The sequence below is a fragment of the Carya illinoinensis genome, chromosome 14, assembly GCF_018687715.1.
Source record: "Carya illinoinensis cultivar Pawnee chromosome 14, C.illinoinensisPawnee_v1, whole genome shotgun sequence".
Classification (NCBI taxonomy): domain Eukaryota; kingdom Viridiplantae; phylum Streptophyta; class Magnoliopsida; order Fagales; family Juglandaceae; genus Carya; species Carya illinoinensis.
Genome location: NC_056765.1, coordinates 7387106 through 7413123, shown reverse-complemented (window position 1 = coordinate 7413123; position 26018 = coordinate 7387106). Strand labels below are relative to the sequence as shown.

Sequence of the window (26018 nt, the reverse complement as noted above, 5' to 3'; positions counted from 1 at the left end):
TTTATATAAGTATTCATTTCATTCGAAAGTAATACAAGGTGAGGTTTTTATTTAAAAAAGTCTTCCTTTCTTATTAAATATTCCCACACCTTGTATATTCATTCATAAAGAAACTAAAACATATATGCATTCATTTATTCTTTTCACTTTTTCTCTGACTGATACAAATTGTTACGCTCCGTGTGTTGGGGTTAGATATCTTTTAGACCCAAATTTAGCCCATGGTCATAGGTTGGGAATTCCTTTCAGTTAGAGGGTAGCACTGGGTGCACTACTAGTACTCCTTACCAGGTATTGTAATCTGTCATGTCCTTTGATACCATAATTCATTCAATCATGGTCGTTACGTATTTTCATACAATAAAACATTTATTTATTTCTATTCATTCATTCAGTCATTTCCTTTCTATTCCTTTTAGTCATCAGTTCATTTATTCATAAACATCATTTAAAAGACAAGTTTTCAAGAATTAATATTCATAAATGAGATGAGATGAGTTGATATGATTAAAGTTAAAAATTAAAAAAAATATTATTAAAAAATATTTTTTAATATTATTGTTGTTTTAGAATTTAAAAAATTAAATTAAAATATTTATTTTATTTTATATAAAATTTAAAATAATTATAATAATGAGATGATATTAGATAAGATGGGTCGAAAAGTTTTGTATAAACAAACTAGGCCTAATCACGGAATCGTTTATTCCCTATCTGTTGTACATTATTGACGGTTGAACATATAATACTATTGACTGTTGACATTTAATACAATCTATCGTAATCAGTTCATTCTGTTTTACCCTTTCACATCATATATAGAGCCTAACTTTGAGGCTTTGGATGGTGAAGGCCGTTCGTACGTCCTATTCATTGTCTCACGGTATAATCTGCATGGAATGGATGTTTTGACTTTTTTTATATCATATTTAAGTGAGGGGTCCAACACAATAAGGATTGATTGGGGAATCCTAATTTTAGTCCTAAAATAACTCTAGAATGCATATAATTTTGTGGGAATGATGAATGAAATATTATGGGAAAGAAATTGTGCAAGATCGAGCGGATCTACTTTAAAAAAATAAATAAATTATTTTTATGGAGTTCACTTTTAGCAAAAATTTTGCACTACGTACAACTAAGGCACATACTTATATCTAGCATTACTTTACATAAAATTTTTATTCAAATAATGGTCCATCTTAAAAAATTAAAGATGTGGATTTTTGGTTAAAAAATTTGCGGGTACTGCTAAGTGCCACATCATTTTCAGTTTTCAAATTTCTAACTCAATTTTCTCTCTTTTTTTTTTTTTTAATTTTTTTTTTTTTTTTTTGTATTTCGTTATTGACTTATAATTTTTTAAAAGATAGGAGACTGACTTGAAAAAGAGAGGATCTGATTATATTTATAATAAATTGGAAAAGATAGGAGATTGACTTAGAAATTTAGAAACTGAAAAATACGCATTAGTCATCAGTACCCACCAAATACCATTCCAAGGTGGTGGCCATCAAGTGGCCTTTAATTCCAGAGTGGTGGCCACGGCCTCCACTCTTTTATTAGTTTTTTTTCTTCTTTTTTTTAATTACAAAATTAAAAATAAATATAATGATATTTTGATATTTAAAAAAATTGTTTTTTGTGTTGAGATTTAAATAAAAAAATTATTTTGCATTTTTTAAAATAAAATCCAGTTATGGATAACCAGTTACATAATCGGATCTATAATCGGATCCGGTTTATCATGCCTAAGCACTCAGGTTCAATTCGGGCGAATAACCTTCCGAATTCTTAGGATCTGGACGAGGTAGAAAAAAATCTGGCCCGATGACACACCCCTATCTATATATATTTCTAGATTTTTGTTATAGACAATCACTTTTCTATATGGGTTTTGCTACACAACCTCCCAACACCCTAACACCCCACCTTTTTTCAATTTTTTAATTTTTTTAATATTTTTTTTGAATTTATTATTTTTAAATTAATTTAATTATTTTATTCATTATTTATATATTAAATATTTGATAAAAGATAAAATAATAAAAATAAAAAAAAATGTGGGGTGTTGGGAGGTTGTGAAGATTTTTTCTTTATATATTATTTATGCATTCCATTAATATGATTTGTTGCGTTAATTTTTTTAATATGCAATCAATCATATCAGTAAAATGCGTAAAAATAACTGCATATAAAATTTTTAATAAATTTATAACGATGAAAATTAATAGTAACCACATTAATAAAGCAATATAAGTTGTTAATCGTTAGAAGTTAAAAACTATAATAGCACAAAAATATATATAGATAGGGGTGTGCAACCAAGCCGAGCCTTTTTTTTTTTTTTTTTTCTTCTTATTCTAGACGAATTTGGATGGTTATCCACCTGAATTGAATCTGGGTGTAAGGATAAGATAAACCGGATCCGATTACATATTTGGTTATGTAACTGGTTATCCATAACTAGATTCTATTTAAGAAAAAACACAAAATAATTTTTTTTTTCAAATCTAAAAAAACAAAAAAAATCTATAAAAATATCATAAAATGACTTTTTTAAATATCAAAGTATCATTATATTTATTTCTAATTTTGAAATTAAAAAAAAAAAAAAACTATAAAAAAGTGGAGGCCGTGGCCACCACTATGGAATTGAAGGCCTCTTGATGGCCACCACCTTGGAATGGCATTCGGTGGGTACCGATGACTATAGCGTCTTTTTCACTTTCTAAATTTCTAAGTCAATCTCCTATCTTTTCCAAGTTTGTTATAAATATAATCAAATCCTCTCTTTTTCAAGTTAGTCTCCAATCTTTTAAAAATTATAAGTCAATAACGAAATACAAAAAGTTTGAAAAAGAAAGAAGATTGAGTTAGAAATTTAAAAACTGAAAATGATGTGGTACTTATCAGTACCCGCCGAATTTTTTAACCAATAATCCATTTGGTAAGGTGGACCATTATTTGAATAAAAAAAATAATATGCAGTCACTTTTATATATTTTTTCGTATTTTATTAATATGGTTGGTTGGATTATTTTTTTTATATAAAATAACTATTTTAAACAATTATATTAGTAAAGTATATAAAAAGTACACAAAAATAATTATATATAACAAAATTCTTTTTATATTTGTATTTTTACTTTTCTTAATAAATTAAGTCGCATCACATGATAATAGAATTCATCTTATTAACAACCAATTTTAAATGACCCAATAGCATTATTGTATTAAATTATTGTATTCTTTCGTTTCTTTTTTCATTGAGGCCGTTAGTTGGAACGAATTATTGTATTAAAGTTTTTATTAATTTATCTGTTCGGTTCTTTGAAAGAAGAGCAAAGGAAAAAAAAAAGACAAAAAGCATTAAATATTAAATACTGATAATTATAGTTGTCTACTTATAATCGTTTTTCTTTTCTCTTCTATATAGATATCCGAATCTTTTGAGTTTTGACATAAAAAACAATAGAAAAATAGAACAACGTACTTTCAGTATCTTATTTTTTTTCAATAATTTCATGAGTTTTTCAAAACAAAAATTTTATATGCAATCATTTTTACGTAGTCTTTTACGCACTTCACTAATATGATCGGTTGCATTACTTATTTTTAATATAAAATAATTATTTTGATCAATCAAGTCAATGGAATGTACAAAGAGTACACAAAAATAACTGTATCTAGCATAATTCATGTAGAAATGATCATAAAGAGAATTATTTTTATTTTTTATATTTTCAGAAGTCATTTTAATTTTAGTATATTTTTAGATTTTTTTTAATAAATGAGGTAAAAATATTGATGAAGCTATGTTAAGAGGCAAGCGGGTAAGTTTCAGATGTTCAGAGCAACGCTCAAGGATGAAATTGTTCTGGTTTGACCAAATTGTCTCGCCAAACTCATGATCACTATATATATGTGTGCGTATGGGGAAACAAACCAAGTCAACCAAGCTCATTTCTACGTGAAAGGTGAAAGACAAAGAAGACTAGGGCCATGGAGGAGCACAAGCTTGATGGGGCAAAGATATTAATTCATTGCTGTTGCATTTCTTGGTTTCGCTGGACTGTTAGTACGCCTGTATAATGTGCTGGTGCAGAAGCCGGACATGCTTCGTTCTGCACTGAGAAAGCAAGGCATCACAGGACCACCGCAGACTTTGTGCCACTCGAAAATATTTGGGAGATAAAGAAGACCCTATCCACCACAGTTAAGGCTCCTGCTGGAGATATTCCCATCTCCCACAACTGTGCTGCTCTTATCCTTCCATTCTTTGGGCAATGGAGGAAACAATATGGTGTGTCTCCATCACCTAGTAATATCCTATATATTTATCTCAAATTCTCAGTTTGATCTGTTATGAAAGATGTTATATTTTCAACTCTCTCACAACAAATACTTAAATAATCAAATTAATGTAACTGGTTGTAATATGCAATTAATTTGAAACAAGAGATAACCAAAACTCCAAGAAAATTATATGATTAACGTGATCAGTTTAGTTTTCCATTTTAAACACTTTAGAAATCTGAAATCATAGTATATACTCATGCAAGATCAAAATAAGAGCAAGAATAATAAAAGAAATGCGAAATCAACACAAGAAATTACGTGGTTCAATCCTAATGGTCTATATCCACGACAGGAATAGTTTATGAGTATTTATTATTGAAGAATGCTTCAAAATAGAGTTTTACAATTACTTTCAACCATTTTTCACAGTATAAAATAGGGAGTGACTTCCTCGTATTATCCTCTAATGAAACCATACATTTCTTGTATTTGATCTTCACCTTAAGTGCTGATTTAATCTTGATAAAACTAGGATTTCAAAACTCTCTGTTTCTCTCCAGGACAATGGCAGGTCCAAGAACGAAAAGTAAAAAAATTCAGACTCATCACTTCACGAAAGGCACTTTATATATGAAACTACATAATTACAAGTTTGCCATTTAACCAATATTACAAAAATGTCATTAATGAAATACAAATACATGAAAAATGGCAAGTCGTTGAAGTAAAAACTTGGCACATCTTCAACAAATCTCCACCTTGTCAAGTCTTTTATCCTTACAAAGTGATCTTCATCCTCTAGACCGTTCCTACAAAGTAATCTGAATTCTGATAGCTCCCCATATTAATCAAATTTAGGCAATGCCTAAACTTAATAGCTGGTAGGGATTTTGTCATCATATCATAAAGATTTTTTTCAATTGGAACTTTTTCTACTTTAACCTCTCAAGATGCTATTACATCCCTTACAAAATAAAGTCGAATGTCTATATGTTTAGACCTTTCATGGTATACTGAATTCTTGGCAAGATGTATAGTGCTTTGGTTATAACAGTAAACTGTGATAACCCCTTTAAATATGCCTAACTCATATGAAAAACCATTTAACCACATAGCCTCTTTTATTACTTCTGTCATAGAAATATATTCAACTTCAATTGTTGATAAAGCAACTACAAATTGTAAATTAGCTTTTCAACTGATAGCCCCTCCAAATGTTGTAAATACATACCCAGACAAAGATTTTCTGGTATCCAAATTAGCAGCATAGTCACAATCCATAAATCCCTTTAACTCACTCCCCTATTGCACATCCCCTCCAAACTTCAAACTTAGACACTGTATTCCAATTAAGTACTATAATACCCACTTTATAGCATGCCAATGTGGCTTCCCAGAGTTACTCATAAACCTACTTACTATGCTAACAACATAGGTTAAGTCAGGTCTAGAGCATACCATAGCATACATGATGCTTCCCACCATACTTGCATAGGGTATACCTTGCATAAATCTAATGTCTTCCTTGGTTTTAGAGGTTTGACTTATGGATAGTTTTGAATGCTGTCCTATTGGTATGCTAACAGGTTTTAAATTAGACATACCAAACCTATTGAGGATCTTGGCGATATAGTTTTTTTGAGATAGATAGAGAAGTTTTCTTTTCCTATCTTTAACTCTTTCCATACCTAATATCATCTTAGCTGGCCCAAGTTCATTTATCTCAAATTCTATTTTCAATATATACTTGACTTCTTCAATTAGATCTCTACATGCTATAAGCATGTCATCGACATACAAGAGTAGGTCGATAATGTGATTCCCGAAATGCCTAAAATATACACAGCTATCATAATGAATCCTTTTAAACCCATTGTCCAACATATGAGAGTCGAATCTTTTGTACCATTGTCTTGGAGACTGTTTAAGTCATACAATGATTTTTAAAATAAACAGACATGACCACTGTTGGACTCATTTACATAACCCTCAGGGGGTTGAATGTAAATAGTCTCATCCAGTTCACCGTGCAAGAAAGCTATTTTTACATCTAATTGCTTCAAGTGTAAATCTTCATAAGCAGCATAGGATAGAATTAACCTTATTAAACTATGTTTAACAACAGGTGAAAAAATTTCATTAAAATCTATCCCTTCACTTTGAGTGAATCCCTTTGCTACCAACCTAACCTTATACTTAGGACTCTCAACTCTTGGTATGCCCTCTTTCCTTTTGCAGATCCATTTAGACCCTACCAGCTTAGCCTTTTCAGGCTTAACAACCATTTTCCATGTATGATTCTTTTTCAAAGAATCCATTTTCTCATCCATGGCTTGTACACATTTATGAGACTCAATACTTTCCATAGCTTCCTTGTAGGATCTAGGATCCATTTTTACAACTTCATCTGCTACGGTAAAAGCAAAAGCAGTCAGCTCAGCTTGACCATTCTAAATGTAAGTTTATAAGTGGCTTGTACACATTTATAAGTTTTTTTAAATGTAATTTGAATCATTTTAATTTTTTGAAAAAGTTTTATTTTATGAGTTTTTATTTTGTTTTTAATTTTAAAGTTTTAAAAAAATCTTGTACATTCTAAATCTTTATCTGATATGCAGAGTTCCCCCACACTGCTTTTGGCCTCGTTTGGATTCAAAAGTCATTTCAACTCATCTCATCATTATAATTTTTTTCAATTTTTTTCATAAAATATAATAAATAATTTAACTTTTTTAAATTTCAAAATAATAATAATATTAAAAAATAATATTTAACAATATATATTTTATTCAACTTTTATCTTTCATCAATAATCATCTTATCTTTGAATTCAAATCACACCGAAGATCTCTCTCAATCGAGAAAGAGTGTTTTTCCGGTGTCCACAGAGCCCACACAACCTAACCTGCAACACAACCTAACCTGCAACGAGAATAATGGTGCACTGGCCTTCTAGTTTCCGTGGGTTGGAACGAAGTCAAGCTACTGATCAATAAAAGACATGGGTGCATGATGAGTCTTCAGATTGGAAGTACGCGTGCCTCCTAAGTGACATGGGTGCATGATGGGTCTTTAGATTGGAAGTACAAAGAGTGAAGTTACTTTTGCTGAATGGAATTCCCCATAGTTTATGGAATGGACAATGGCATATCACCAACGTTATCATTATATCATTTTCCTTATCCTTACAGCAAAGCTCTTCTTTATTATATTTTATTATATAAAAGACAAAGTATCCCAAGAATCATGGGAATCATTAACCCTCTATTGTATATATTGTTGACAATCCAACTAGGATAATTGATATTTTGTTCAGTTTGTGCACACGATTCAACCATCAACTTTTGCCCATCCTCAATTTTCTCATCATGTGCAAACTAAAGAAAGCAATTTATGAGCTTAGACAAACTCCTCTTGCACGGAGTTTATGGCTAAGTACTTGTGGATCTCTTCCAATTTGGTTCTAGGCTTTAAAATAGATAATTTCTTTTTTCATCTTTAGAAGACCAACAGTATTTTTCTTATCGGCTTTTCCTAGGTTGTTATTGACGATGATCTCTTGCACCATCTTTAGGTTGGACTTTTGATCAATGATTATCTCTAATTCGGATTAAGGATTATCCCTTATCATTATTATACATCTTAAAAGATGTTTATACCAAATTATTATTTTTTCAAACCAACGTGTCTCATGAACTTGTATAATTCAAACAACTAGTAAGACTGATCAAGAAATTGGTTTTTGTTTTTAACCAGAGATCTAGCTTGATCGACAAACAGTATGGAGTATTCTAATGCTGCACCAAATACTGATTTGGGAATCGTAATTTTAGTACTCTCAAAATAAATCTATAATGTAGATAATTTTGTGGGAATTAAGGATGAATGAAATGGGGGAAAATAAATTGTTAAAAAACATATTTACATGGAGTACCATGCATGCGGTACGGCAAGGCCAAATTATATGTTTATTCTTATTGGAGAGAGAGAGAGAGAGGAGAGAGAGAGAGAGAGAGGAATTTTAGAAGTTCCATTGGTATAATTAATTATCTGTTGAGAAAATCGTAATGATCCAGAGATAATATTAAAGAAAATATAATAATTACACAGCAGAATTCAAGATACACTTGCACTTAGTGACATGAAGAATTTTACATGTTTTGGCAACCGTCTACGTCCATAGAGAAAGAGTTTCACTATTAAATAGTGGAACACAAAAAATATTACAGGAAAGTAAAATCACAATTCATTTAACTCAACTTTTTTTCTTTTTTTTTTAAGAGCTCACCCTTACTCTCTTTTTCTTTCTCTCTCTTTTCAATTGTTCTTCACTGAGCTCTCGTTGAATTTTCCCCCACACCAACTCAACTCCTTTTATAGGTAGGGGAATACTATTCTCATAGAAAATATTTATCGAAAATGTTTACTGAAAACTTTTTTAATTAGTGATTAAGTAAGTGTTTTTAAATGAATATGTATTTTTTTTAAAAAAATATTTAAATACTTTAAAAAAATGGTAAAAAAAATAGTAAAAAAAAAAAAAAAAGTTTTGCACTTATCGGCATAAGATTTCGGTGTGTGTGAGTAGCAGGCTCCTTATAGGTAAGGTTTGAAAGGACAACCAGCCACCATTTTTGACAAAGGGAGGCTTAGAAGCTTATCTTGGATGGTGAGAGTTGCGACTCCTGGCCAAGCTATTGGTCAAGCCACAACTCTTGACCTTGTATGGGCATGGAACACTCCGCATTATCGTCGTATTAAAAAGAGAACGATGCTAAAAATGAGCATAGCTTTAGATAAATCACACGTGAATAAATAATGTGTACAAGACTTCCGTAGCCACGTAGGAGAGTGGAAAAAATATGATAAGGCGAGTAAAGAATCTCATTTAATTGAATAATGATTTATTTAAGTCTCAAATATATGTCTTTTATTAAAAAAAAACTTTATTATGAAAACTTTTTTTAAAAAAATATTATTTTTTAATAATCTACCGTTTTAACAAAGGAAATTTCTTACTACTAAAACTTATATCTAATCAAGGCATTTATAACTATGAAAATTAATAGATGTCACATTTAATGAAGCTAAGTTATTAATGTTAGCATTGAAAACTATCTTTATACAAGAAAAATGATATAAAAAATGGATCCCACTATAAAAAAAAAAATATCAAAAACTCACTTTTTCTTGTCAGAACCTACACTATTACAAAATGATTGTATAAGGCCTGTAGATTTGGGACTTTTACCCAACATCTGTGTGACCAATAATTAACCTCCTTGGTAAGGTGGTCCCTTATCTTAAAGTGAGGCAAGAAAATTACGTACATGAAGCCCAAACTATCATTGGTAGATTAATTCTTAATAGAATAGATATCTTGCTATTTGTATGGAATGGGATGATCCATGAGTAGGGCTACATTCCAGAGGGAGGGATGTAGCCCAAGGATCTACTGAGAAAAGTAATAAAAGTTTTTTTAATTTTTTAATTTATTTTTTTTTAATTTTTAAATATTTTTTAAAAGATAAAAAAATTCACAATATCACTTAAAAAATATTTCATTAATTATTAAATAAAAAAAAATCGGAACACAAATTCGAGACCCACATTGGTGGGTTTAGCATTTCTGATGATCTATTTTTTTTTTTTTTTATAGAAAGAATAGATTTATCATATAGATATTATTGCAATTATATATATATATATATATATGTAGAATGAGTGAATGGTGTAGATGCACCCACTATTTCTTACAAAATATTTTAATTACAAAAAAATTATATAAAAATAATATCATAAACTGACGTATCTTGATGCAATGATTCGTTAAATTATATGATTATTTTTAAAATTTATTGATTTTTTCTCTTAGTTCAAAGAAACGAACAGATAAATTATTCCAAAATCTAATACAATAATTCGTTCCATCTAACCTCAAGGAAAAAAAGTACCAAAGAATATAATCATTTAATACAATAATCATTTTTGGCTATTTACAATTTATTGTTCAAATTGATCTTACCATCATGTGATTGTCAAGTGGTTCATTAAAAAAAAATTAAAAATCAAAATACTAAAATGTAATGGAAATCTAGAATTTTAATTTATCTCTTTTATTTTTATAAAATTGAAATACTCTACTTAAAAAGTAATTATATAAAAATAATTCAATAAACTGACATGATTTGATATAGTTTGTAAGATTATAAAATTATTTTTATCATAAAATAGATCTGATAGATTATATAAAATTATATTAATTTATAAAATTATTTTTACAAAAATTTTTTATAACAGTAACACTCTTCTTTCTAAAATCTTTTTAATTTGAATATATATTTTTAGGCTTTTTTCAATAAATTATGTGCCATTAAGTAATGGTGCCGGTCAAGATCAAATGAGCTGTAGGAATCGTTGAGGTTTGACCAAATTGCCTTGCCAAACTCATTATATCAAATGTGTACGTTCGTATGGGGAAACAAATCAAGTCAACAAAGCTCATTTCTACGGGAACGGTGAAAGACAAACAAGACTAGAGCCATGGAGGAGCTCAAGTTTGATGCAGCAAAGATATTTATTGCCTTTGCATTTCTTGGTTTAGCGGGACTGTTGGTACGCCTGTATAATGCGCTGGTGCTGAAGCCGGAAAGGCTTCGATCCGCACTGAGAAAGCAAGGCATCACTGGACCACCGCCGACTTTGCTACTCGGAAATATTTGGGAGATAAAGAAGGCCCTATCCACCACAGTTAAGGCTCCTGCCGGAGAAATCCCCGTCTCCCATAACTGTGCTGCTCTCATCGCTCCATTCTTTGAGCAATGGAGGAAACAATATGGTGTGTGATCTCCATCATCTTGCAATATTTATCTCAGATTCTCAGTTTGATCTGTTATGAAAGAAGATTGATCATTTAAAATAATTTTTATGAGTTTTTATGAAAATTACGATTTGATAGGTTTGGATCGATAGAGTTTGTGATAAATATTTTTTTAAAAAAATATTGAAGATGGGGGAGAAAATACCTTAAAACTTAATGGTTGCCAAACATGCAGAAGTAAGCTCTTTTCTTCGCTTTATGTTTTATGTTTGAACAGGTGATTTATTTGTATTTTCTCTGGGCAACTCACCAAAAATATTCATAAACGAACCTGGCATTTTGAGAGAGATAACCACATGCACATCCTTGGACTTTGGGAAACCATCCGAACAGCAGAAAGAGTTTGGTCCTTTGCTTGGTCAGGGCATTATCACTTCAAATGGGGCTACATGGGCCAGGCAGAGCAAAATCCTTGCTCCTGAGTTTTACATGGAGAAGGTCAAGGTATGATTATTTTAGCAAACATTAAAATTAATACCAGAAGTACTTAGATCTAACCATCAAGTAAAATTATTTCAGTTTGTAAATTTATTTTTATAATATTTTCTTTTGTAAATCATGCAATTTTCAATTGACATACACACAAGTAGATTGTGATCTTAAACCCATGTAGGGGATGATAAACTTAATTATCGAGTCGACCACCCCACTGCTGAACTCATGGAAGAGTAGGATTGAGACTGAGGGTGGAGTTGCAGACATACACATCGACGATTACCTAAGAAGTTTCTCTGGTGATGTGATCTCCAGAGCATGTTTTGGCAGCAACTATGCCCAAGGGGAAAAGATTTTCCTAAAACTGGGAGCTCTAATAGGGGCCACGTCCACTTCAACTTTGTCCACTGGGATACCAGGCTTAAGGTGCGAGCTGAATTCTTTCATGAGTTTTTTCTTTTATTTTATCCAAGAAAAAAATAAGGATGGTTCTTCAATTTAGTAATTTAGTAAAGATAAATGATGAAACCTCTTAAAATTTATGACATTGGTTTCAATAAAGTATATGTTTTGCATAAAATCAAAACTATTCAAGATGAGAAATACTAGTATGCCACCTGGAGCATACCACTCCATTAAGGAAGTGATTTTAATTATATATTGTGTATATTTTTTTATTTTATTTAGTGACTACGAAAGTGATTAAAAAATATGAAAAAAAATACAAAAGAATAACTGTCTGGCTTACCGCTGGGCGGCATAGTAGCTGCACCCATATAACCCTACATTAGATTAGTCAAAATAATAATATGATATTATTTTTTTAATAATAATATTTTTAACCTTTTTTTTTTTCATATTTTGCAACTACACTAATCATATGTTAATTAATAATTTAATAATCCAATATTTTATCCAGCATCCCAATGTGAAAAGCCCAATCGAATGGCCAGGAAAATGAGCAATGTCCAAATCTGAAGTTGGTATATATTTTAAGAAAAAAATAATTTTTTTGAAGATGAACAGTGTATCTCCAAATTTGAAGGAAAGTTTGGTGGTACTGTAGCTCATATGTAGAGCTTCCTTATTTTGACTATTCTAATAAAAACCATTTTATTGATATTTAGGCAAATTTTAGAGATGCACTGACATTTTGGCTAAGCCAATCCCAATGTTGTAGACTAGAGAGTCATCTAAAGCAACAGCTTGGAGATATCCACTTTACATGTTACAGGTTCCTTCCCACGAGAAGCAATAGGGAACGATGGAGGTTACAAAAAGAAATCCGCAGCTTGATACTGGAGGTTGTCAAGGAGAGACAGAAAGCCGCTGATCATGAGAAGGATTTTTTGCATATGGTTCTTGAGGGAGCTAAGAACAGTAACCTGAGCCAGGAGGCTACCGAAAATTTCATTGTTGACAATTGCAAGAACATATACTTGGCTGGGTATGAGAGCACTGCAGTTTCTGCCACATGATGCCTCATGCTCTTAGCTTCAAATCAAGATTGGCAAGACCGTGTCCGTGCTGAGGTTCTCGACATCTGCCAAGGTCGTACACCTGATGCTGATATGCTTCGTAAGATGAAACAGGTAATCATATAAATTTGAATTAACATAACATTCTATGATATGAAATAAAAACCACGCGTACGTATTATGAGATTACTTATAATAATTATACGGTATGCAAACCGTATCTGAATCTATTAGCACAAAGGGTAAATGCATTTCTGAGTACAAAATTTGATTTGGACATGCAGCTAACTATGGTGATACATGAATCGTTGCGTCTTTATCCACCTGCCCCCGCGGTGCCTAGGGAGGCATTGAATGATCTGAGATTTGGGAACATTAATATCCCAAAAGGTGTCAACATTTGGACAGTGTCGTTGACATTGCATACTGATCCAAAAATATGGGGACCAGACGCCTTAAAGTTCAACCCAGCTAGATTTGCAAATGGAGTTAAGGGTGCTTGCAGTCATCCACACTTGTACATGCCATTTGGATTTGGGCCCCGCGTGTGTCTTGGGCAGCACTTAGCCATGGTCGAACTCAAGATACTGATAGCGCTACTTCTCTCCAACTTCACCTTCTCCCTCTCCCCAAAGTACAGCCATGCACCTACTATTAGGATGCTCATGGAACCTGAAAATGGAGTAGATCTCTTTCTGAAGAAGTTGTAAGTTATATATTATATGCCTCGTGATTGAGTTGGTTAGATATCTACATGGAAGTAGAAAATAAAGTTCACGTACCCTACTTTTGTTTATGTTTTTGTATATGTAATAAGTTCTGTGGTGGAGAATTGTCTTGCCTCATGTGACAGCAGGTAGACTCTGAAGTTCGAAGTGAATTTGTTCAGTCTTACAACTTCTCATTGTGTAAAACTGGAGAAATCGTTGTGGATTTCTGAATAAGAATGATGTTATATATGTTGTTAATTCTCCCGACTCCATCAATTAAATTTTTGGACGTGCAGTGACTTCACATGAGTTCCCACAAAAAATAAGGTGGAGACCTTGGCAATGGCAAAGCCTCAAATTAATTAAAGCATTTCAGGGCCTAATCCGGTCTCACCTTTCCTCTTGTACGTGCGAGTACGCCAAGAACCCAGAGGTCCATCCGCGGGCCTGCTTTTATCTTTTTCACACGCGCACGCTTGCTCCGGAAGGCATGGTTTGTCGGTGTCGGCAATGAGGATCGATGATAAACTTTTGGTTTTCGTGGGTGGAACAAAGTGAAGACGCTGATCCCAGTAGACTGAAGCTTGGCAGGCCAGGGCAAGAGCAATGCCAACATGACGTGTGTAACCATGGGCCTGGCCAGCCTCAAATTATAACATGACATGGGGTATCAGTTGGAGTTGTGCTAATAGACTAATATATATGCGGTATCATATATATGATTTCATACGGTTTATTTCTTTTAATAGTTTTAGTTTTAATCATTTTAAGAGATTTTTAACAATTGAAAAAATCTATTTAGAAATCTTATTTTTTATACACCAAACACACCACTTATTAGAGCTGAGCATTGATTATGTTGGAGTCGGAGTATCCTACCTCCGACTTCGATTTTGACTTACCTTCGACTTGTAGGAGCGAGTCAGATTCAAGCTTTTTTTCTTAGCTCATTTACAATTTTAATTTGACAATTTTGAACTTTCACTAATCAGATTTGAGCTTCCAGATTTTAGTTTTTTTTTTTAAATATTTTTTCAAATTTCTAATTTTATTAAAACATAACCAAAATTAAAAAATAAATCATTGTACAAATTAATGTTATTATATATGTTATTAAATATTAATGTTTATACATTAGTATAAATGTTATTATACATTAGTTATTATATAATTAGTATTAGATGTTATTATACATTAGTGTTTTACTGCATACATTAATTGTTTTTATAAATTAGTGTTACATGGTAGTAATAGTTAATAATATGATGTTTAGATTTACTAAATTATTATTAGTCAATTTATATTATAATATAAGTATAGTATATATTTTTAATAATTTGCTCATATTAATATATTTTTTAATTTAACTAATTATATAAGTTATAGTTATAGTTTTTATAAAATATGTACATGAATATCGAAGTCAGACAATTAGAATCGAAGTCGGAATCGAAGTCGGAACAGAGTGAGTGCAGAATCAGAATTTCAAATTTTTACCCAGCCTTACCACTGATACGAAAACTCTCCATCTCAATTATGCTGAACAATGATTGTTGAGTTCATTTTTTTAAAGTTACAATAGTTCTCAAAAATACATAATTATTGTCTAGCAAAATTATTAATAATAACAATTTTGTATTTATATATTAAAAACACTATTATTCTTATATTTTAATGAAAAATTACCTTACAGAACTTGGATAACTATGAGAGTGGCCCTACCGTCCGCCACGTACGTATGGGTGGGCCTTTTTATAGTTTTTATTCACATCTTATCATTTTTTAGCCTTTGATTTTTTTCTAATATTAAGTTTATCTATTTGATTTTTTTTTAATCTTTTCAACATGTAACTTTGCTTCGTTTTGAATATTTGATTTTATTTTTTAAGAAAAGAATAGACTATGAGTTGTTCTTTTGGTTCTAAAGTTTTTCAAACAAATTTAAAGTTTATGTGATTTCATTTTTAGTATAGTTGATCTTTAAAATTTTTTTATTTTATTTTCAAAATAGAATATATATATTTTTTAGTTTGTAAGTTGAATCATTTTGATTTTCTGAAAAATTTTGATTTTATGTGGTTTTCTTTTGTTTCTAATTTTTACTGGTTTTTTAAAAATAAAAATAAAAATAAAAGATCTTGAACAAAAAGTTTGTACATTCTAAATTTAATATGTTATATGCAGAGTCCCTCCGCACTACTTCCATCTCTCTCTCTAAAGGCTAGTTTGGATACTAGGATATTTAGTAAGTGGAACTAAGCCTGACACTCAATACATGCAGGTGGAAAAGAAAAGTTATGCAAATAAGGAAAATATAAAGATTTATAATATTTGACATTTTGCAATTAACCAAATTCAAGTATACGTAAAATCTTTTACACGACATTATACACCCAAAAATCACGTCTTATTTTGAAAAGATTTGTTTTATTAAGGTATGCACAATGGTCTCTTTTATGGACCGTCCACATATTCTGACTTCTTTTGTCACACCATGAGTAAAGACCGTGTGTATGATTTCGTAACAAGAGATGCCTACTTCATCACTTGATGTTTCGTGACCAAACATTCTCTAGCCTCCACCAACAAAGAGGTAGCGATGTTGACCTAAGAGCGTTACCGTCTTGCCCAAGTCTATTGTTCCCCAACGACAACCCAGTAAATGTTACTTAGTTTTATGCACTCTCAAATGATCAAATGAGCTTCATCAAGATAATGCCCATCTAGACTTGGGGTTGTGAAATGCATGCACCTACAAAATCCATTGATACAAGAATCCAACAATTTATAGATTTTAGTATGATGCAACCCAAAAATACAATAATTAATTACATGAGAAATGACATAAACAACAATATTTAATATACAAAACACAACATTTAAATAGAAAAAAGAGCACTTCACATGGCATGTCACAGAACTGCACATATATCCCATCACAAACCACACAATTACCCTATCACTTCACATAGCACAACCACATCTCAAACTGCACATTTCATCCCAACACTTCATACGGCATACAACCATATCACAACTATACAATTTATCCTATCAGTTCACACGACGCATAACCACATCAGAACTACACAGTTTATACCAACACTTTACATAGCGCACAGTTCACAACATCAAAGCATAATTCACAATTCTAACTACAGTCATTCCAAGGTCAATCTGAAAGCCACTTACAGTGCATAGATAAGTTTTCTAGATGATTGAAGCATCCCGAGCCATGCTTGCTTGTTGTGGTGATTTCCGTTTGTGGTTGTCGAGGTGGTTCTCCAGTACTCTTGGGAGCCTTGGACAGAGAGGGGGTAGTGAGTGTGTGTGCATTGCTGGGACAGAGAGATAGTGAACACAAGGGAGAGACAAGGAGGAAAAGTCGAGAGGAAGGTGGAGTTGGGTGGTTGGTGAGTCTAAACCTGAACACAGAGAGAGAGAGAGAGAGAGAGAGAGAGTGATGATCGAAGAGTGACTTGGTGGTGGAGGATCTACAGTGGTGTGTGTGCGCAGAGTGTGGCAAACTGCGACAGTGAAGCCTTAAACTAGGTAAATAAAGAACAAGAGGCTTCTGAGAGAGGTGAGTGAGACCAAAAGATGAGAAGGTGGTGACGGAGGGAGTGAGGTTGTCGGAGGAAAAAGAGAAATGATCAAAGGGGGGAGGAGTCTCGGCCTATTTATAGGCCAAAAAGCCCTCTTCACGGGTGTCACAAGGCTTGGCTCAAATTGGAGGAGGTGAGCAGCAGTCAGAGATGGTAGAGATGGGGCCGAGTTTGACGACGTGTGGCGCGAGCAGTTGGGTGCACAAGGGCCGTGGGCAGAGCTCACAAGAGGAAGGCGAAGGCGTGGAGAGGAAGAGAGAGAAGTCAAGGAAAAGCAAGAAAATGGGATAGAGTCATGCTACACTTATCGAGAGTGTAGCTCGAGAATGAGTCTTGATAAGGCTAGATGCCTTTTTTTCATATATATATATTTTTTATATCTTTAAATATATATTTTTTTAAATTGAAAACATTATTAAAAAAAAACTTACATAATTACTAAGTAACAAAAAAAGGTTTTGGTAGAAATGGTCGAAACCCAAAATTGGGACCCAAGCATTTTTCAAAGGGGGTATTAGCGTTTGGAGGCATAAGTCAAAACGGCGTTGTTTTGAGCCTAAGCGATGGGCCCTTTTGCTGCTGCTTTGGACTACTACACAGGCTGGCCTTCTACATGATTGGGTTTTACATATTGTATACATGGTTGACTTGATGGTACATTATTTATAATGAAATATACAATCCAACTCCACGTGCATGACGCCTTTTTGGATGGTGATCTTGTTGAGTTGTGCATATGGGTCAACCATCAAGCTTTGCCCACCCTTAATTTTATGATCATGTCTGCAAACTAAATATAGTCATTTACGTGCTTAGGCAAACTTCTTTTGCGTGTTGTTCATGGCTAAGGTTGTGATATCTTTGAATTTGGCTTCTAGGCTTTAAAAGTTGATCACTTCCTTTTCGTATTTAGAATATCAATAGATTTATGTCAACAGTATTTTTGTTATCGACTTTTCCCACATTGTCATTGACGGTCTCTTGCAGCATGCAGATCTTTGGGTTGGACTTTTGATTAAGGATCCTTTGGATTTTTATTTTAGACTATTATGTAGCGTCTTACTAGTAATAATTACAATGCCTTTAAGCGAGTCCTTCACTCTATCTCAAATTCACTTCCTCTCTTGAAATTCAAATCACTCACAATTCATCATTCCATTTAGAAGCTTTCTATGTTGATTGGGCATAGTAAACTCATGATCGCCATTTTATCATAAGATATGATCTTAATTATTTTGGCAATAGTCGAATCTCTTAAAACTCTAAAAAAATAACAAAATAATACTCGTTCAAGCACTGAAACTAAATATCAGGCTCTAGAAAATTCCACAGGTGAGTTGATATATATGTTTACAAGGACTTCTTCAAGAACCTTGTATTTTTCTCTAACAACTACCAACATTATGATGTGACAATATTATTGGTGCCACCTATCTCTTTCTTTTGTTTGTGAATGTGTGTAGCTCTTGGGCAGATTCTTGGCGAATGCTGAACCATAATGGGCAATTGCGCGTTCGATTCATTTCTGAAAAGGACCAACATGCAAATTAAGTGCCTACGCAGAATTTCTCCTTTACGTGACAAGCTCACCATCCAAGCCCCTTTGAGCTAGCTTGAAGGGCCACGTTGATACAGTACCATTTGTCATCCCAAAGATCATGCCAAGTCCACAAAGGAATTAGTGGCTACCATTTGCTCCACCATAATTTATGGCTCTTTTTTTATTACATAAAAGTCAAGTTTTCAAGAATCATGGGAATCATTTATTAATCCCTCTTTTGTACGTTATTGATCGTTGAATTAGAATATATATAATACAATTTATCATAATCTGTTTTATTTTTTGATACGATAGAGGCTAACCACGAGTCTTTGATTGTGAAGGGGGGGTTCTATTCATACCCTTTCATCATATATGTATGACTTCCCAACAAGAAAAAAAAATTATAAAATAAATTTACAAACTGACATAATTTCATGTAATATCTATATTAAATAATCTATTTAATTTATAATAAAAATAATTTTATAATCTAATATATCATATAAATAATTATATTAATTTGTAAATTTATTTTTATAACTATTAACACTTTTCTTTTCATTTGTTGTTAATGGAAAGTGTTACGTGCATGAATTCATGTCTCTCGACAGCTCTTCTATATGTGCAATATATATACAACGGAGTAAGTCCATGTATATAAATTTTTGGTACTATATAGTAAATGCAACACATGTAACTAGTTACAAGCCAATGATTCTATATATTAGTTTAACTTTACTGTTACATTGTCGGTTTGTTTGAGAACCTAAACGTACGTCTCAATCCATTTCTCACTAGTCACTAGAAGTCGAAAAATGATGACGATAAACTTCGGCATTTTTTATTCAATCCGGTGATCACTTGATCCCTGTTAAGATATAATATTTAAGAATCTTTTTTTTGATGGAAATATGCTTCATTGTATTCATTAGTAAACGAAGTTACAACTGTGATTTATAAATCAGGAGAACCGGATCATAAATCAACTAACGCAAACTGTTCAGGAGCTTCCCCGTACACAAAGTGACGGACATTGTCTAAAAACTTCTTAAAACTCTCAAAAGAGAGAGTAACCACTCTGTATGACCAGAGATTTGATGGCCCCTCCAACCTCCAAGGAGGCGGAATGCGGAGACAATTACTATGAACAAAAACAGTTCAATAGCATAATCCTATACTAAAACAACAGACTAGACAACCAACAAGACCAACAAACACCTATATTAAAACTAAAAACCAGACAACCAACAAAACCAACAAAAACAGCCCCACCACGAGCACGGCATGAACTCCGACAGCACACCTTCCACAGGCAATCGGCATCACGAGCCTCAACGGCACGAGCACCCAGCTTGCGTACGGACCACAGTAACCTCCACAAATATTCGTTGTGGAATATTTAAGAATCTATCTCTTTCTATTCATTGAAATTTTTTTGATAAGAGGTAATCATTTCGCATTGTATTATATATATATATATATATATAGCAGAAGTCTAGAATTCAAATCCTAACTCTACACTTCAACACCAATTAATTAAGTATTTCACTTAATAATCTACCTTTTTTGACTTTTAGAACAAATAATTATGTTGCAATCCATTTACAAATTCACGTAACTGCAGGCTATCTCACATAAGTGACATGACCTGAGTTGTTAGCATGCATCGAAAACCATATATACTAACGTAAAAATAATATAGACAAACCAGCATTGTATTATATATATATATATATATCAGAAGTCTAGAATTCAAATCTTAACTCTACACTTTAACACCAATTAATCAAGTATTTCACTTAATAATCTACTTTTTTGACTTTTAAAACAAATAATTATTTGCAATCCATTTACAAATTCACGTAACTGCAGGCTATCTCACATAAGTGACATGACCTGAGTTGTTAGCATGCATCGAAAACTATATATGCTAACACAAAAATAATATAGACAAACCAATAATTCACCTCTTTGGTAAGGTGGGCCACTCTTTAAAAAGTGGGGCAAGAAAATAATGTGGGAGCCCAAACTATTATTGGCAGATTGTTTCTAAATAGAATTGACGTATTGCTAGCTATTTGTATGGAATTGGTTAATGATCTATTTCTTTTTAGAAGAAACAGACAAATCATGTAGATATTATTGCATTTAATCTTATATGCGTAATGCTATATACCATAACATCATATCATTTGTATCTTATTATATATAATGTAACGTATTTATCATTATTTGATGATAAAGAAGCATGTAATAAATGATCATTTAATTGTAGTAAATATGTCAGTACATCTTACTTAATTGAATGTAAGTAAAATAATAGTATAGTGTATATAATTTTTCATCTTATATATGACATCTTGTGTATAACTTACGTTCCCGATAATTAAATTATGGTGTTGGGTTTGTGGTTATTATGCCGTTCACGATGCTTATGTATGTTTTGGCATGAATATATACCAACAAATGTCCAATTGACATGTTATTAATTGGCATTGTCGGAATTACATTTATGTAATTTGATTTTAGCTGAAAGCAAATATATACCAACAAATGTCCAAACCCGGCGACTACTCATTCACTGTCAAACAACTTTTAGAATTGCCGCAACACACTTATCTCGGTGAGCAAGGAAATGTCGTAAATAATAAAAAGCTCTCAAGTAAATAAATCAATATGTTTGATAGCTTGCTCGGTAATCACCTCGTTAAACTCAAATCGAACTTGACTAGTGAAAAAAAAAAGTTTGTTCGTGAAAATAGATACCTGCTCGATTGGCAAATGACACATATCCAAGAAAACTTGATCGACTCGACTTTGCTAAGGCTTGTTAAGACCCTCTCGTTTATGCTTGAGTCAACTTGTTAGCTCGACTCGATTAAAACTCAATCATATATTGATATATATATATATATATATATATATACATACACCTATGTGTATATACACACACACACATATATATATATATATGTATTAGTTAATAATATGAGCACACTACTTTTATAATTAAATATGTAATATGCAATCTAATTACTTATATTTATATAGTGAATATACTTTATAGGTCTATTTTATAATTTATATAATAATTAGTTGATAAAATTTAATAATTTCATATACTAGTATGTGGGAACCATATATGAAATAAATAAATACTATCATATCAAGTATATGTATTAATAATATATGTAGGCATATAATATATTATTAATTTAGATAAATATCAACTAGTTAGATATTAATTACTTATAAATTTTTTAAAATTTTATAATTCAATTGAGGTTCTACTTGTTAATTATATAAATTCAATATTAGACGTTTTATTTATTTATTAATTATTAAATTTGATTCAAAAAATAAACAAAAAGAGCTCGACTCGACTCGAACTTGTTTGTGGGACGAGTTTCAGCTCGAGCTCAAGTTGAAAGTTTCGCTAATCGAGTCGAGTTCAAACAAAGAATAAAAAAAAAATCTCAAACTCAAACTCAAGCTCGAATATTTTAAATCGAGTCGAACTTGACAAGTCGAAGACCGGCTGGGCTCAATTACAGCCTTTAAGCTATTACTGGTGGGTAAGAAATCGCCACAAATATATACATTTAAAAGGTCAAAAAAAATTAGGAAAAACTAATTAGGCCGCAAATGGCCAATTCCGTCGACGATTTTTTTCGCCGCAAACTCGCCATTGCCTCAGTATTTTCATTCCCGTCAACAAAGAGATGCGGCCAGGAGATATGGCCGGAAAGGACGCTTTTTCTTATAGCCACCGACAAATAGCACAATAAATCATTGCATTGAAACAAGGGTATTGCACCAAAGTCTTCTTGCGTTTGGGTCTTTGATATCTTTTGAGAAACTTATGAAGTTATTGAAAAAAATAAGATATTGAAAGTACGTTGTTCTATTTTTCTAATTTTTTTATGTCAAAACTCAAAAGATTCGGATATCTATATAAAAGATAAAAGAAAAACGATAAGTAGACAACTATCATTATCAGTATTTAATATTTAATGCTTTTTTTTTTTTTTTTGCTCTTCTTTCAAAGAACCGAATAGATAAATTAATCCAAAATTTAATACAATACTTCGTTCCAACTAACGGCCTTAGTGAAAAAGGAAACGAAAGAATACAATAATTTAATACAATAATGCTATTGGGTCATTTAAAATTGGCTGTTGATAATATTAATTCTTAACGTGACATTATCATGTGATGCGATCTGATTTATTAAGAAAAGTAAAAACACAAATATAAAAATGATCATAAAGAGAATCATTTTTATTTTTTATATTTTCAGAAGTCATTTTAAGTTTAATATATTTTTATATTTTTTTTAATAAATCACGTAAAAATATTGATGAAGCTATGTTAAGAGGCTCGCGGGTAAGTTCCTGACCAAATTGTCTCGCCAAACTCATGATCATCACTATATATATGTGTGCGTATGAGGAAACAAACCAACTCAACCAAGCTCATTTCTACATGAAAGGTGAAAGACAAAGAAGACTAGGGCCATGGAGGATCAGCTCAAGTTTGATGCGGCAAAGATATTCATTGCCGTTGCATTTCTTGGTTTCGCCGGGGTGTTAGTACGCCTGTATAATGTGCTGGTGCTGAAGCCGGACAGGCTTCGTTCTGCACTGAGAAAGCAAGGCATCACCGGACCACCGCCGACTTTGCTTCTCGGAAATATTTGGGAGATAAAGAAGGCCCTATCCACCACAGTTAAGGCTCCCGCCGGAGAAATCCCCGTCTCCCATAACTGTGCTGCTCTCATCTTTCCATTCTTAGAGCAATGGAGGAAAGAATATGGTGTGTCTCCATCATCTTGCACTATCCTATATATTTATCTCAAATTCTCAGTTCGATCTCGTGTTATGAAAGAAGATTGATAGTTGCCAAAGATGCAGAAGTTATTATAAGCTCTTTTATTTGCTGTATGTTTTATGTTTGAACAGGTGATTTATTTGTCTTTTCTCTGGGTATTTCACCAAAAATATTCATAAACGAACCTGGCATTTTGAGAGAGATAACCACATGCACATCCTTGGACTTTGGGAAACCATCGCAACAGCAAGAAGAGTTTGGTCCTTTGCTTGGTCGGGGCATTATCACTTCAAATGGGGCTATATGGGCTAGGCAGAGCAAAATCCTTGCTCCTGAGTTTTACATGGAGAAGGTCAAGGTATGATTATTTTAGCAAAGATTAAATAATATTGGTTGCCTCCCGAATTAGTAGGTAATTGATACAAGAAAGTACTTAGATGATCTACAAAAAGATTTTATAAAAATAAGTTTATAAATTAACATAACTTAATACAAAACATTAAATTTGAAAATAAATTTTTCTTATAAAATAAATTTGACATATTACTTAAAATTATGTCAGTTTTAACTTATAAGATTTTTTTTTGTAAATCTAGCAAATTTTAATTGACATACACACAAGTCGATTGGATCTTAAACCCATGCAGGGAATGATAAACTTAATTATCGAGTCGACCACACCACTGCTAAACTCATGGAGGAGTAGGATTGAGACTGAGGGTGGAACTGCAGAGATACACATCGACGATTACATGAGAAGTTTCTCTGGTGATGTGATCGCAAGGGCCTGTTTTGGCAGCAACTATGCGCAAGGGTAAAAGATTTTCCTAAAATTAAGAGCTCTAATGGGGGTCATGTCCAGGAGAGGTTTGTCTACTGGGATACCTGCCTTAAGGTAAAATAATGATATTTCTAAAATTATATCATTGCTTACAGAACCATTTAAAGCAACAGCTTGGACATATCTACTTTACATGTTTCAGGTACCTTCCTACGAGAAGCAATAGGGAAGGATGGAGGTTACAAAAGGAAGTCCGTAGTTTGATACTAGAGGGAGTAAAGGAGAGACAGAAAGCCTTTGATCATGAGAAGGATTTCCTGCATATGGTTCTTGAGGGAGCTAAGAACAGTGACCTAAGCCAGGACGCTACCGAAAGTTTCATTGTTGACAACTGCAAGAACATATACTTGGCTGGGTACGAGAGCACTGCAGTTTCTGCCACATGGTGCCTCATGCTCTTAGCTTCAAATCAAGAATGGCAAGACCGTGTTCGTGTTGAGGTTCTCGATATCTGCCCTGGTGGGACACCCGATGCCGATATGCTTCGTAAGATGAAACAGGTAATCGTATGCCGATATGAGATAAATACCACATTTATGTATTCTAGTGTACCTAATAATTACACTGTGTGCAAACCGTATATCTGAATCTTTAAGCACAAAGAGTAAAGAATGCATTTCTAAGCACATAATTGATCATTTTGGGTATGAAGCTAACGATGGTGATACAAGAATCGTTGCGCCTTTATCCACCTGTCCCTGTGGTGTCGAGGGAGGCCTTGAAGGACATGAAAGTGGGGGACCTTAATATCCCAAAGGGTGTCAACATTTGGACAGTGTTGTTGACATCACATACTGATCCAGAGATATGGGGACCGGATGCCTTAAAGTTCAAGCCAGCTAGATTTGCAAATGGAATTAAGGGTGCTTGCAGTCATCCGCACTTGTACGTGCCATTTGGATTTGGGCCCCGTGTGTGTGCTGGGCAGCACTTGGCCATGGTCGAACTCAAGATACTGATAGCACTACTTCTCTCTAAATTCTCCTTCTCCCTCTCCCCAAAGTACAGCCATGCACCTACTATTAGGATGGTGATAGAACCTGAAAATGGAGTACATCTCTTGGTGAAGAAGTTGTAAGCTATATATTATATGCCTCGTGATTGGGTTGGTTCGATATCTACAAGGAAATAAAAAATAACACTCACGTACCCTGTTTTTATCTTTGTTTTTGTTTCTATGTAATTAATATGTAGTAACTTCTGTCTTTGAAAATTGTCTCGCCTCATTTGACAGCAGGTAGACTCTGAAGTCCGAAGTGAAGTTCCTTCCTACAACTTCTTATTGCCTACAAGTTGTAAAATAGTTGTTGATTTCTAAATAAGAAAGAATGATGTTATAATGTTCATGTTTATTGTTACAATTTTGTTGTTTAAACTTATAGAACAAGCAGTGA

General features: G+C 32.6%; 2 pseudogenes; both read left to right on the top strand.

Annotated features, from left to right (window-relative positions):
- Positions 1-10750: 10750 nt before the first annotated feature.
- LOC122294818 lies at positions 10751-14063 on the top strand (annotated as a pseudogene).
- Positions 14064-23388: 9325 nt separating this feature from the next.
- On the top strand, positions 23389-25982 carry LOC122294817 (annotated as a pseudogene).
- Positions 25983-26018: the final 36 nt, after the last annotated feature.